General features: G+C 38.8%; 1 long non-coding RNA gene across 2 annotated transcripts in view; it reads right to left on the reverse strand.

The window, feature by feature from the left end:
- Nucleotides 1–8729: 8729 nt before the first annotated feature.
- LOC142651510 (uncharacterized) overlaps nucleotides 8730–13696 on the reverse strand; it is a 34892-nt gene continuing 29925 nt past the window's right edge. Inside the window, exons 4-5 of one of the 2 annotated variants that reach the window (XR_012847634.1) lie at nucleotides 11203–11318; nucleotides 8730–9723 (exon numbers count right to left, since the gene is read on the reverse strand). This is a non-coding gene — a long non-coding RNA (uncharacterized LOC142651510). Of the gene's footprint in view, nucleotides 9989–11202; nucleotides 11319–13696 lie in introns of both variants that reach the window. The other variant, XR_012847633.1, reaches the window with a different exon arrangement.

The following is a 13696-nucleotide window of genomic DNA, read 5'->3' on the forward strand; positions in this document are numbered from 1 at the left end:
TCACACTGCACTAGTAGACAGCGCGCAAGAACTACAATGTACATATAGAAAAAATTATAATCTGTGGAAGTATTTCAGCGATCATAGCTACTTGACATGGTGGATTAGCTTCTCGGTTATGCACCTTTCTTTACTTTACATGCTTAAAAACATATTATAACTTTTTTAAAGAAAGGATGCTAAGAAATGGAAATATTAATTAGATTTCTGATGAGAGTACTAAGGTATGTTATCTTGTTTGTTCTTACAGAACATTTTACAGAAATGGATTCATGCTTTGCAATAGTAGAAAAAAATAACAACGTAAAATAAGCCCTTATCTTAGAGATAGAGATGAACTTAAAAAAGACCTATCGGTTCGGTGAGTTTCAATAGATTAAATTATAAGAATTATTTCCGATACATATCATTAACAGAACAGCGGATTTCCATCAGTATTAGGGTATGTTCACACACACTAATTACGGACGTAATTCGGGCGTTTTTGCCCCTAATTACGTCCGAAAAATGCGTCTCGATAGCGTTGACAAACATCTGCCCATTGAAAGCAATGGGCTGACGTTTGTTTGTTCACACGAGGCGTATATTTACGCGCCGCTGTCAAATGACGGCGCGTAAATAGACGCCCGCGTCAAAGAAGTGACCTGTCACTTCTTGGGGCGTAATTGGAGCCGTTATTCATTGACTCCAATGAAAAGCAGCGCCAATTACGTCCGTAATGGACGCGGCGTTCAAGCGCCTGCACATGCCGTTACGGCTGAAATTACGGGGATGTTTCCTCCTGAAAACATCCCCGTAATTTCAGCCGTTACGGACGCTGCCGTGTGAACATACCCTTACAGGAACATAGGCCTCACTTTCTAATAGAAAAAACAATCAGAGCTCAGCTTTTTTTTCTTAACCCTTTATTGACCAGCCAATTTTAGATGTTAATGACCAGCTATTTTTTAAGTTTTTCCATCGTCTCATTCAAAGAGCTATAACTTTTACATTAGGCATATCTAGTGGCAGACCTGGGGGCCTTTATTAGGGCACCCAGCTGCCATAGAAACCAACGCCATCCTGCGATCTTATCGCAGGATGCTAGTGGGGTGAGAGAGGGAGCTCAGATGTGGCGCTCGCTATTGAGCGCCGCTTCTGAGGGGTTAAACTGGTGAGATCGATAATTATATCGATCTCGCCCTTTCCAGCAGGGCTGCTCCCAGCTCTCAGCTCCGTGAAAAGGCGTATGCATTGGAATAAAGCCCATTAGTGGCCGCCGTGAAAAGGCGTATTGGCGGTCACTAACGGGTTAAACTGCTCTGGAAAATGTAAAGCTGTGCTGTGATTGGTTGCTTTGGGCAACAAAGCCAGTTTTTCTGTTAGACAGTTTGGATAAATTAGGCCCAGAGTGAATGCAGTTTCTACTTTCATTTCAGCAGAGTGGGGTACAAATTTTGTCAAATTCTTTTCTTCTCAGGGAGGTTCCAACTGTGAGGGGGAGGAGCTAATTCTATACCGCATCTGAATGGTAAAGTGGAGCCTTGTGCTCAGATCTGGTCAGGATTAGTGGTGAGCGAATCAATTTGACAAAAAAAGAACCACAAACATGGTGAAATAATTCACCAATGCATCCTAACAACCAGGAAAAGACAAATCGGACAAAAAAAATTCCTTAACTACAGCCAGGAGCCTAAACTTTAGTTCATATAGAATATTGTTATTTTATCAGCCATGAAATAAGATTTTCCTGTGTAATATGCAGCCCAGCTAGAGGAGGAGACGGCTGCTTGTAAAGTGTTAATCTGCTAGAATGGGAGGAGACAGCTTCTTGTAAAGGGTTAATCTGAATCTCTCATTACATACACACAGAGCTGCTTCGTCTAGCCTCCTCCTCCTACTCCATAATACACAGGAATCCATCTTGCATGGCTGCTAATATAACATCCAGCATGAAGTAAGATAGCAGCAGAAATCTCCCCTGTACACGTGCTGCACACTCACAGTCTTCTCTCCTAGCTCTCACACACCAGTCAAAATCTTGTGAGACTATACTGGAAATTTATGAAGGGCTCCATGCCGGTTTTATGGTGTCAAAAAAGTTATTTTTAAAGTCGACAATTATTGTGTGCACCATATTTAAGCTATAATTTTTACCTTTTCCATCCGCTTTAAAAAAGGGAGCAGGGCTTAGCAGAAAGAGCAGGGGCCCCCTTGGCCTAAAACATTTACTATCATTTACACCAAAAACCAGCATGAATAATAGCGAAAATCTATGCTAGCCCGTAGTTGTCGTAGATGTCACTTTGTCGCGCACAGACAGCTGAAGATTCAACAAATTTATTAAGATGCGTCCGCCACTTAATAAATTTGTCGCATCTTATTCCTGTGGGCTTTAAGCTAAGACTGGTGTATGAAACGCCAGTCTTAGTAAACCTGCCCCTTTGACTGCACTGCTGCCTGTGGAGAGACTTCAGCTGGAGGGACAGAGCTTGGATCACTAAATTAAAGAAGAACATGGGTGCAACTGTGAACATAGGCTTTATTAAATAATTGAACAGTAAAGAAGAAAGCTTATTGAATTTGGCTGCCTATAAAGTAAAGTCTTAAACATAAGACACTAGTTTTTTCACAAAAGAGTATGAAGTATAGATAAATAACGGATTAACATTAAGGTTCATATCTAAACTATTAGGGTAATGCATTGAGACAGTAACATTGCAAATATAAACATTGCATGCACATCATCATTAGAGCACCCATCATCTCCATAAAGTATAAACAGCTAATTAGTTGGGTGAAAATGTACCTTCTTTATTCATAATTCATGACTTTACTCAGTGAATAAGAATGTAAAATCATTTAGATCTCCTTAATCATGCATGCAAACGCAAGATAACTGATCCTTCAAGCCGGGCCCATTCGGTTGTTTACATACTTTCCCAATTAGCCATTTCATCATGGTTGTAAGCCCCAGACTGTTGGTGAGAGCAATTCTCTCATCTTGGCTTTATCATGGTCAATGATGCAGCTAAGGGAGGAGGGGCAGTCTTTAAAGAGGCTCTGTCACCAGATTTTGCAATCCCTATCTGCTATTGCAGCGGATAGGCGCTGCAATGTAGATTACAGTAACGTTTTTATTTTTAAAAAACGAGCATTTTTGGCCAAGTTATGACCATTTTTGTATTTATGCAAATGAGGCTTGCAAAAGTACAACTGGGCGTGTTGAAAAGTAAAAGTACAACTGGGCGTGTATTATGTGCGTACATCGGGGCGTGTTTACTACTTTTACTAGCTGGGCGTTGTGTATAGAAGTATCATCCACTTCTCTTCACAACGCCCAGCTTCTGGCAGTGCAAAGACACAGCGTGTTCTCGAGAGATCACGCTGTGACGTCACTTCCCCAGGTCCTGCATCGTGTCAGACGAGCGAGGACACATCGGCACCAGAGGCTACAGATGATTCTGCAGCAGCATCGGCGTTTGCAGGTAAATCGATGTAGCTACTTACCTGCAAACGCTGATGCTGCTGCAGAATCAACTGTAGCCTCTGGTGCCGATGTGGCCGACACGATGCAGGACCTGGGGCAGGAAGTGAGTGACGTCACAGATCTGCACTGCCAGAAGCTGGGCGTTCTGAAGAGAAGTGGATGATACTTCTCGTCAGAACGCCCAGCTAGTAAAAGAAGTAAAAACGCCCCGATGTAACACACATAATACACACCCACTTGGACTTTTACTTTTCAACACGCCCAGTTGTACTTTTGCAAGCCTCATTTGCATAAATACAAAAATGGTCATAACTTGGCCAAAAATGCTCGTTTTTTAAAAATAAAAACGTTACTGTAATCTACATTGCAGCGCCTATCTGCTGCAATAGCAGATAGGGGTTGCAAAATCTGGTGACAGAGCCTCTTTAAGTAAATTGTCTGCAGGTTTGGTACAAGGAAGCAGGTAATTATATAGTCTAGTAATATACATTCTACACTCTACATAGAGATCCATAAAAGAACAACTCATGAAAAGATGGAGTCATTATTTAAAGTATTACAATACTACAATATTAGATACCAATTATGTTTTTTAACACCTCTAAAAGAAAAAAGCTATTAATGAAAAACATTTCATACTCAGATCACATGAGAGTTAATAATTCTAGCTAACAGAAATTGACACAAACAACCTAATTATTATTCTAAAGTCAGTTTTGTTGTAATGAGAATAAAGGTTTCTACCAGACTCTGATAAACATTTTATTTTCTTATGGGATATAGAACAATGTATCATTAAAAGGAAATATAATTTTTCTCTATTAAATCACATCTTAGTCTTTGATTTACAGAATCTTCAAATTACCTAAAAATTTCCATAAAAATCATTTTCACTCTTATGTGGAAGAGAGTACGTAAATGCAGAAGAAAGTGATAAATTGACAGAATTCAAACATTTATACCTAAGAAATATAAACCAGACAGAATGAGGCCAGGTTGTGGAATCCTTGCCGAAATTCCACAACTATAGTACAATGTAAGTAAATGGGGTTTTTATAAACCCCATTCACTTACAGTGTAAAAAGACACTAGCAGATTTTAGACATTACGTAGATTTTCAAATCTGCAGCATACCCTATCTGTTGTGTATTCCCCTGCACCAAACTCTGCATGTATGGGCTTCATGGAAGCTGCTTTGACCCAAATTGGAATAGGATAGATAATAATGTACAGCATCGATGCCTTATATCAAAACACTCAAGCACAGATATGACAAAGGCTCTCTATCCACTCCCTTTGGATTTAGCAATGGCACCAGGCAGGGCTGCCCCCCTCTCCCCTACTCTACATAATTGTAATGGAACAACTCTTAATCTCCATCCATAAAAATGCTGACAATGCCTTCAAATAGGTAACGGACAACCTCCTCATTTATGTTTCTCATTGTCATACCTCTCTGCCCACTCGTCCACAATCTGAGACTTTAGCAATTTTAGCAGCTATAAATCTCTTAAAGAGCATTGCTCCCAATATCTCCCCAGATTCACGGACAGCCCACCTAATACACAGTAATTTTGCTTTCTCCTGGGACTCGAGCACATTTAAATATTTGAGATTGCGTATTCCTTCAGACCCTGCTGACATATGCGGCCTGAATTATATACCCTTGCTTCACTCTATTAAACCAGATTTGACCAAATTTTAACATAAGGACTTATCCTCGTTCGGGACGAATGACATTGTGAAAATATATATTTTTCTCCACTTTCTATATCTTTTGCAAACTATTCCAATTATCCTTTCTAAGCCCTTACAAAACTGTTTTCCTCTTATGTCTGGGCAACTAAGCCCCTTAGTAGCCAAATCTACAAACTCTAGTGGTGACCTTTCTCATTCAGATTATATCTACTATTATGTATCAGCAGCGACCACTAGAATTGTTGACTGGTTCCGCCATGCAGATACGGAGCTCTGGATCTACCTAGAGGCATCCCTGTCACCGATTCCACTGACAGCGAGCCCTTGGACACACAGAACTGAGACCTTATGCAGATCTTGTGCCTGAACCAGTCACTCCTAAAGTAAGCTACTGAGCTTAAACTGGATTAGCAAATAGTAACGAGCCATGTAGCTAATATAACTATCAGAAAAAAACATTGTCAAAAACCAACAAACAATTAATCTATCAATCACAAAAATGGGTCCTTAATACCAACTTGTATTATAGCATCTAAATAGTGCATGGAGCACTAGGTGCAACTTGTGATACTGGGACAGACCAAAAAAATAAAGGTAGTGAAACTGCCACTATATCTTACTTGGCCCTGTATACCCTAATCTTACATTTCCCTAGACTAACGTTCCAAAACATTTCCCGTTCATCAGGGGACAAGAATAGGGATCATAAAGAACAATCCATAATTTTCTCTCACGTAGGGTTCGGGGACCCACTGGGCCGTACCTCCTTGGCGGTATGGCAGCTGGCCAACAGGGCGTAGGTCAGAGTCTATAGTTTATATAGGGTACCTGTGGCAGCTCGGACAGTAGCAAGGCAGGCTTGGCAGGAACTAGGCAGCAGGTAGACGTCAGGCGTGGAGAAGCAGGACAGGCGTGGTATACAGCACAGCATGGCTACAGCTAAGTACGGCACTAGATCAGGATACAGGTTTCAGGATACAGGAACAGGGAACACTGGGAGCAGGAAACACTAGGGGACCATTTGCAAGACAGACTAGTAATACAACAACAAAGCTCAGGCGTGGGAGGATTGGGCTGGGACCTTCTTATAGCCCAGGGTGCTCTGGAGCAATTAGCTCAATCACCAACATGCGTGCGCTCTGGCTTCTTAAGTCTGAACTGTGCTCGTTAGCGCACCCTGGTGGTTACTGTTGAGCAGGATGGCCGTATGTGCAGACATCTCTTGAGAGAAGGGCGTCGACTGGATGGAAGGAGTTCATGGTCAGCGACCATGGACGTTACATTCACTAAGTACAATGTAAATGGATATGGCATTGGACCGTAGTCATTATGAGTGGGTCCACTATGGGCTAGGCTATGGCACTGTGTTATTTGATTATCCTGCTAACTTCATGCACATGTGATTTTCTATTATCTACAGGATAGGTGATAATTGTCTAATCGCTAGGTGCCCAACCAATCGCATGAACTGGGGTTCCGTACCCCCCTACACTGCATTCACCAAATTGAGGTGCTTAAATGGACCGGTAGTCAAGCATGTGCCCGCCGCTCCATTCAATGTCTATGGGACTAACGTAAACAGCCGAGCGCTCTTTCCGTCATTCTTTGATTGAAAAGGCAGCGCGCATGCTCGACTGTCGCTCCATTCAATGTTCTCCTCACTGCGGTTGAGCAGTGAGGAGGAATAGGGGGTTTGGGCCTCCTGTTCTTGTGATCGGTGTGGGTCCCAGCCCTGGGGCCCCCATCAATAACACAATTATCACCTATTCTGAGAAAAGGTGATAATTGTCGTTTCTGGGAACCTTAATATCCTCTATCCCTTTGATCCTATTTAGTTTCAAATTGCAATCAATACTGAGAAATGCATAAAGAAATCTTATCTGTGTGTCCCAGGAGATCAGCTATTTCCCCTACCTCCTTCTCCTTACAATCCTGTGTTTGGCTGTAGGTCAACTTGCTGCAGCAGGAGCCTTATCCCCCCTTGCCCTGTTTGCAGTAGGACACACAGATAGTAAAGCATCACGCCCTTTGCTAAACCTGTCCCTCTGTCATTAACTAGCTGAAAATGGAACAGATCAGAAGGAAATTAACATTTGTGTTCTCTGCAGGATTTCTACTAGACAGTATGCTTCAAGAACAGATCATGTGGACTGACAAGTGTGAGCAAGTTTATCTCCTGTATCATTATTGTCGCCGGAACGGTGACAAACAGAAACCATTAGCAATGTTTCCATCACCATTGATATCAATGGTGATGCAAACGGAAGCTAAGGTTTCCGTTTGACTTTCCGTTGAGGGATTCCTCTACGGAAACCTCCGACGGAACCCCTCAACGGAAGGAAAGCCAACGCTGATGTGAACAGGCCCTTAGATAAGAAACAAAGCATACAGTTTCACTTAGTCCAAGTGTGTGCATGACTTTTTAACTAATCCATCCTCTTTGTCTCCTTTTACAATATCTTTTTGTCTTAGTTCCCCTTTCTATTGGACATTTTTACTACTTCTAGTCCCTCTTAAGGAGATTACATTAGTGTTACCTTGATGTTGTGCTCTCACATGCCTAGCAAAAGGAGTATCGCAGGCATGATCAATATTCCCTACATTTAAGTATGCATCTACTGAATTCCCTCTGGGTTTTCCCGACATACATCATTTGGGATGTACAGGTATGCAGATATAAACAATCCCTTGCTGTACAATTAAACATGTGGTGTAAGTAAGAGATTTTAAGATGGAGGCAGACACTCTTAAACGCAAATTTAAATAAAGAGCTATTCCAATGGAATTCTTAAAGATGTATACAAACATGTTCTAAAAAAGGAACAATTGTTAACCTCTAAAAATGGGAATATATTGGGAGGATACAGTAAGAATTATAGCGACCAGGCACCACCTTTTCTGTCCAGGGGTAGGTTAGTGAAGCACAAATTATCACATCATTTTATTTCCCCATCAAAGATAATATGTTAAAACATTATCGTGTTTTTCTGCAGAAAATTGAAATGTGCCTGGACAGCATTAGCTTGTAAATAGCCTGCTAATATATGCATGCTTTTTACAACTATCATAGACGATTTCTACATCTAAATTAGAACTAAAAAGAGCAGTAAACCTTAAGAAAAATAAGAAAAATAATATTTGATGTAATCTCCATTTGTCTTTAACCCTTTAGTGACCAGCCTATTTTAGGCCCTAATGACCAAGCTATTTATTTATTTTTTTTCGTTTTTATACAGTCGCATTCAAAGAGCTATAACTTTTTAATTTTTCCGTCATCATAGACTTGTTTTTTTGCGGGATTAGTTGTACTTTTTAATAACACCATTTTGGGGTACATATCATTTTTTTATTAACTTTTAACTTTTTTTGGGGAGGAATAGAAAAAAAACTGAAATTCTGCCCTTGTTCTATGCATTTTAAATTCACGCCATTCACTGTTTGATGTAAATAACATGTTACTTTTATGCTATAAGTCAGTATGATTACGACTATACCACATATGTAGACTTTTGCACAATAAAAACTTTTATTTTTTCAACAATAACTTTTTATTGAGGTTTTACATAAAGGCAGTAGAGTGATTACAATATGAGTAAAAGCAATAGTGTACATAGGATACAAGTAATTGTTAGGATTCACAATTAGAAGATGAGTGTGCACATAGAATGACTTCTACAGTAGAAAGAACAAATAGAACAGTAAGGTAGCATGAACTTTATGGTGTTTGTTCGTTTCACAGTCACCGAAAGTCAATGGTGGGGGGAAGCAAAAGTACAAAGGAGAGAAGACTCAAAGCACAACAGGTCTTGAGTTGGGTCTTTCCCATCAAAGGTGTTTAAAGGAGTCATTTTTGCAGAACACAAACCAGGGTGCCCAGTTTTTTGGGTATTGGGCATGAGAATGAAATTCTAGATGCGAGAGCTCTTCCATTCTTGCAAGTTGGGCTCTTTTCCTAAGCCAGTGACTAATTGGCGGCGCAGCCTCGGTCTTCCAATACAGCGGTATCAGAGATTTGGCGGCAGAAAAAAGTTGTAACCATAGCTCCTTGGGAAGCCCCCTAGGGAATGTTGGCCACAGATTTAAGAACAATACGCGGGGAGTAATAACAACAGAGGAGTGTGTGATGGTATTAAGGGTATTTTGGATCTGTTCCCAGTAGGGAGAAATTTCTTCACACTCCCACCATAAATGTAGATATGTTTCCGGGGCTTTATGACATCTCCAGCAGTTAGGGGTGATTTCGTTACATATTATATCCAATACCCAAGGAGTCTTGTATCACCTAGAGGTCAGTTTGTATGAGGATTCTTGTAATTTAATACATCTAGAGGTCCCAAGAGAGTTTCTAAAAATTTCCTTGGTGTTTTTGTCAGAAAAAGTAGTATTTAGTTCTAACTTCCAAGATTTAAGAAAGGTGGGCTGTACCGTTGTGTTCATCTTAATGAGATTGTTATAATATAGTGTAATAAGCTTCTTTGGTGGTTGGTGAAGGAGGAGGGTTTTTTCCAGCCTAGATAGCGGGCAGTCGAGGGGTAAGCGCTCCCAGGTAACACCGCCTGAAGTGAAAGTAAGAGAGAAAATTGAGGGATGAGAATCCTGGTTGAGACCTCAATTCGGGGAGGGTAGGAACGGCCCAATCTGTCAGTATGGAATCGCATGTGCTGCAGGACGCTACTCTAGGGAGGGCCGGACAGTCTCCAAATCTTCTAGTTTGTGACGGCACAAGGTCTTGGACTGTCATCAGGAGAGACAGAATTTGGTGTAGGGATTTCATTCCATTGCTCTTTGACCATGTTTGATACGAAGCAGAGGTAAGAGTTACTAGAAAGAAAAGGGGCTGCATTAGTTTTGTCAAGCCACAGAAGGGAGGTTAGGGGGATACCTATGCAAGCCTCCTCTACGGGAACCCCAAGTCTACCTGAAGAATGGTCCAACCACTGTTATCCTGGCTAATTGTATGGAATGGTAGTAAGATTCAATGTCTGGAAGTCCTATCCCCCCGTTAGGAAAGACAAGGGTGCTAAAAGCTATTGTGGGTTTAGTATTGTTCCAAATGTACTTGGAAAACAGTTGTCTAATGGCAGCAAAAAAAAATTTGGAAGGAGAATCGGGATAGTCTGGAATAGAAAAAGGAGTTTGGGGAGAATGACCATCTTAAGTAAAATAAAGACTCTTTTAAACTAAAATTATTTGTTTTTGCATCGTCGCTTTCCAAGAGCCGTAGTTTTTTTTGTAGTGGTGATATGAGGGCTTGTTTTTTGCGGTACGAGACATAGTTTTGATTAGTACTGTTTTGGGGTACATGGGGCATATTGATTAACTTATATTATGACTTTTTGGGGGGGATAGAAAAAAATAGCAATTTTGCTATTTTTTATTTGTGTTTTTTTAAGGCATTCACCTTGTGGTTTAAATTACATGTTAACTTTATTGTTTGGGTCATTACGATCGCAGCAATACCATATATGTGTACTTTTATTTATTTTTTACACTTTTACTAAATAAAACCACTTTTTATGTAAAAAAAATTTGTTTTATTTTACATTACTTACTTATTTTTTTAGTCCCACTAGGGGACTTCACTATGCGATCTTTTACTCACTGCTATAATGCTTTGGTATACTTAGTATACTAAAGCATTATTGCCTGTCAGTGTAAAACTGACAGGCAATCTTTCAAGCCATGCCTAATAGGCATATAGCCAGGGCAGGCCTGGAGGCCTTTATTAGGCCCCAGGCTGCCATGACACCCCATCGGAGGCGATTGCATTTGTAGGCCGCCAATGGGTGAGAGAGGAAGCTCCCTCCCTCTGTAAATGATTTAAATGCTGCGGTTGCTATTGACTGCAGCATTTAATGGGTTAAACGGCCGCAATCGAAGTAAACTTCAATCGCTACAGTTGGATCTGGACCCGTGCAGGATTAGACTAGGCTGCCGTGAAAAGGTGGCTAGACGAGATAAAAGAAAGACAACAAAGTGCACATAGTGCATGAAACAGTAACAAACTTGATAAAATAGATTCAAGTTATGCTAACCTTGAGGAGTTATGCTGGGAGCATAACATCCAAAATCGTATAGTTCAGTAGTCCTCTGGAGCTTCAATGATTGGGTCTGGGTGCAGCCGGTGATCCGATTCGAGGGCTGGAACAGTCTCGATATGTCAGTGGAAAGAAAACATAGGAAAATGCGGATATATTCTCTGGCGCAGCCGGTATTGATTTAGTTTGTTCTACCCAGTCAAAGACAAGGTGAGTAAAACAAATTTATATTTATTTTGTACAAGATACAACAATAAATAGTTTAGAGACCGAACTGGTCTCTTCCTCAGGTGTGTACAAATGGTTAAAATTGACAGGATTCCTGTTATACAACCGGGAGAGGAGTCGGCTAAAATAACGACTACCGGGTCATGCTTACAGGTCATATTATTGGATAAAAACATAGAAAAAAATTATATATAAATACAGATAAAAGGACATTTAGAAAGAAATATGCAGTATTACATCATATATTTTTTAATAGCTCTTATATCAAAAAGTTATTTTTTGAAAATTAAACGGGTTAAAAAATTAAATTAAATCTGTGTTAGCAATAAAAAGCATGGATATAAAAGTGTATATCTGTATAATTGCGTATCATAATAAAGTAAAAATAATGATAAAATTAAATAAAATCTGGAGAAAACTGGCTGTAAATTTTAGCTTTCATTACAAAGCGTCGTTGGTTGTCATAGTGATGTACCGCTGTATTTCTAATGGGGTTTTTTTTATCCAAGTCTAGTAAAAAATTATTGTCACAGTAAAAGAGAACCATAAATAAGAGCAAAATGGTATTGGATAATAAGGGGAATAAGAATAAGGATATATACTAGTTGTGTAGATTATTGTTTTATAGTCTTGAGCGATAATATAAGCCGCTAATAGTATATCCAGATTTATTTTTTTTTAGCATATATGTATATATATATATATATATATATATATATACTATATTGTGTAGAGACACGATGTTCTAAAAGAATAATTTAATCAATGGATCGCTTTGCTGGTATAGGTTTAGAGTCTATCATATATATTGCACTTTAAAAAACACTATAATCTCATAAATAAAATCGGATAATAATTAATATCATAATTTTTATTAATTGCAATATTCCCTTTAGATGGAATATATTGGACTAATTTTCTCAAGTCAGATGATTGTCTCCATTACTTCATTTAGTCCTTCAGGTGTTAGAGTTTTTAATTTATATATCCAAAAATTCTCTCGTTTACAGAGAGATTTGAACCGATTTGCTCTAGATTCAGTTGTTTGTTGTGTACAAGTGTACAGTGTTTGGAGACACTGTGTAATAAAAATCAATTTTTACAGTTTGATCGATGTTTGTTAACATGACAATGTAGGGTTTGTATCGTTCTGCCCACATATTGTAGACCACACTGACAATTGATTAGGTAAATTACAAGTTTTGATTGCCAGTTCAAATTTGTCTCAATTTTATATTTATTTCCAGTTTGATTTGATTCAAAACTGTCAGTGTTAGTGATCATGCCACAACAAAGACACCTCATTTTTCCACATTTGGAGATGCCATTTTTATTTAATTTTTAATTTTCATGGATAATTGGTTTTATTCCGTTGTCATTACCTGAAAAATTTACACGGCTGGGTGCTAAAATATTTTTGATGGTTCTTGCTCTCTTAAAAGTTATTAACAGCTTAGATGGTAAGCTGTTACTTAAATAGGGGTCGATTTGTAGGATGTGTCAGTTTATTCATAATATCTCTAATATTTTTATGTGCACAATTATATTTAGTAACAAAATTAAATGAAAAATTGTTGTTGTGTTTTGACATTGAGGTATTTGGTTGTTCAGTTTTATTTGTATTTTTGTTCAGAATTTTTTCTTTTGTGTTAGTGATTGGTAGGCACTCCGATTGTTTCAGACCTTTTGTTTTTTTATAAGCATCAGAAAGAAATGTGCGTGGATAGTTTTTTTTCTCTAAAGCGCTTATATAGGATGCAGCTCTGTATATTAAAATCTGTATTTGATGTACAGTTTTTTCTTATTCGCATATACTGACTGTATGGTATATTCTTCAACCATTTCGAGTAGTGTCCGCTGTTGAAATCTAAATAGCTATTACTATCCACTTTTTAAAATGTATCCGTGTAATAATTCTCTGTTCTGTCCTTGCAACGACTAGATCTAAAAAGTGTATCTCATTTTTTTGGATATTAGAAGTAAAGTTAGTTCCCCACGTGTTTTTATTTAGTGATTGACAGAAAGATGTAGCAGTAGATATGTCCTCTTCCAAAATAAAAATTAAATCATCTATATTAAAAAGTACAATATGGGTAGTTGCCCATGGGTGTTGCCAAATGTGTTTCTTCAAACATACCCATAAAAATATTGGCATAACTGATTGCAGTACCTCTAACCTGGTGATAGATATTATGATCAAAGGTAAATACATTATTTTTTTAAATAAACTCCATGCTGTTGCATAAAAAAATCGTTTTGTAAC

The sequence above is a fragment of the Rhinoderma darwinii genome, chromosome 5 (assembly GCF_050947455.1).
Source record: "Rhinoderma darwinii isolate aRhiDar2 chromosome 5, aRhiDar2.hap1, whole genome shotgun sequence".
NCBI classification, from domain to species: Eukaryota; Metazoa; Chordata; class Amphibia; order Anura; family Rhinodermatidae; genus Rhinoderma; species Rhinoderma darwinii.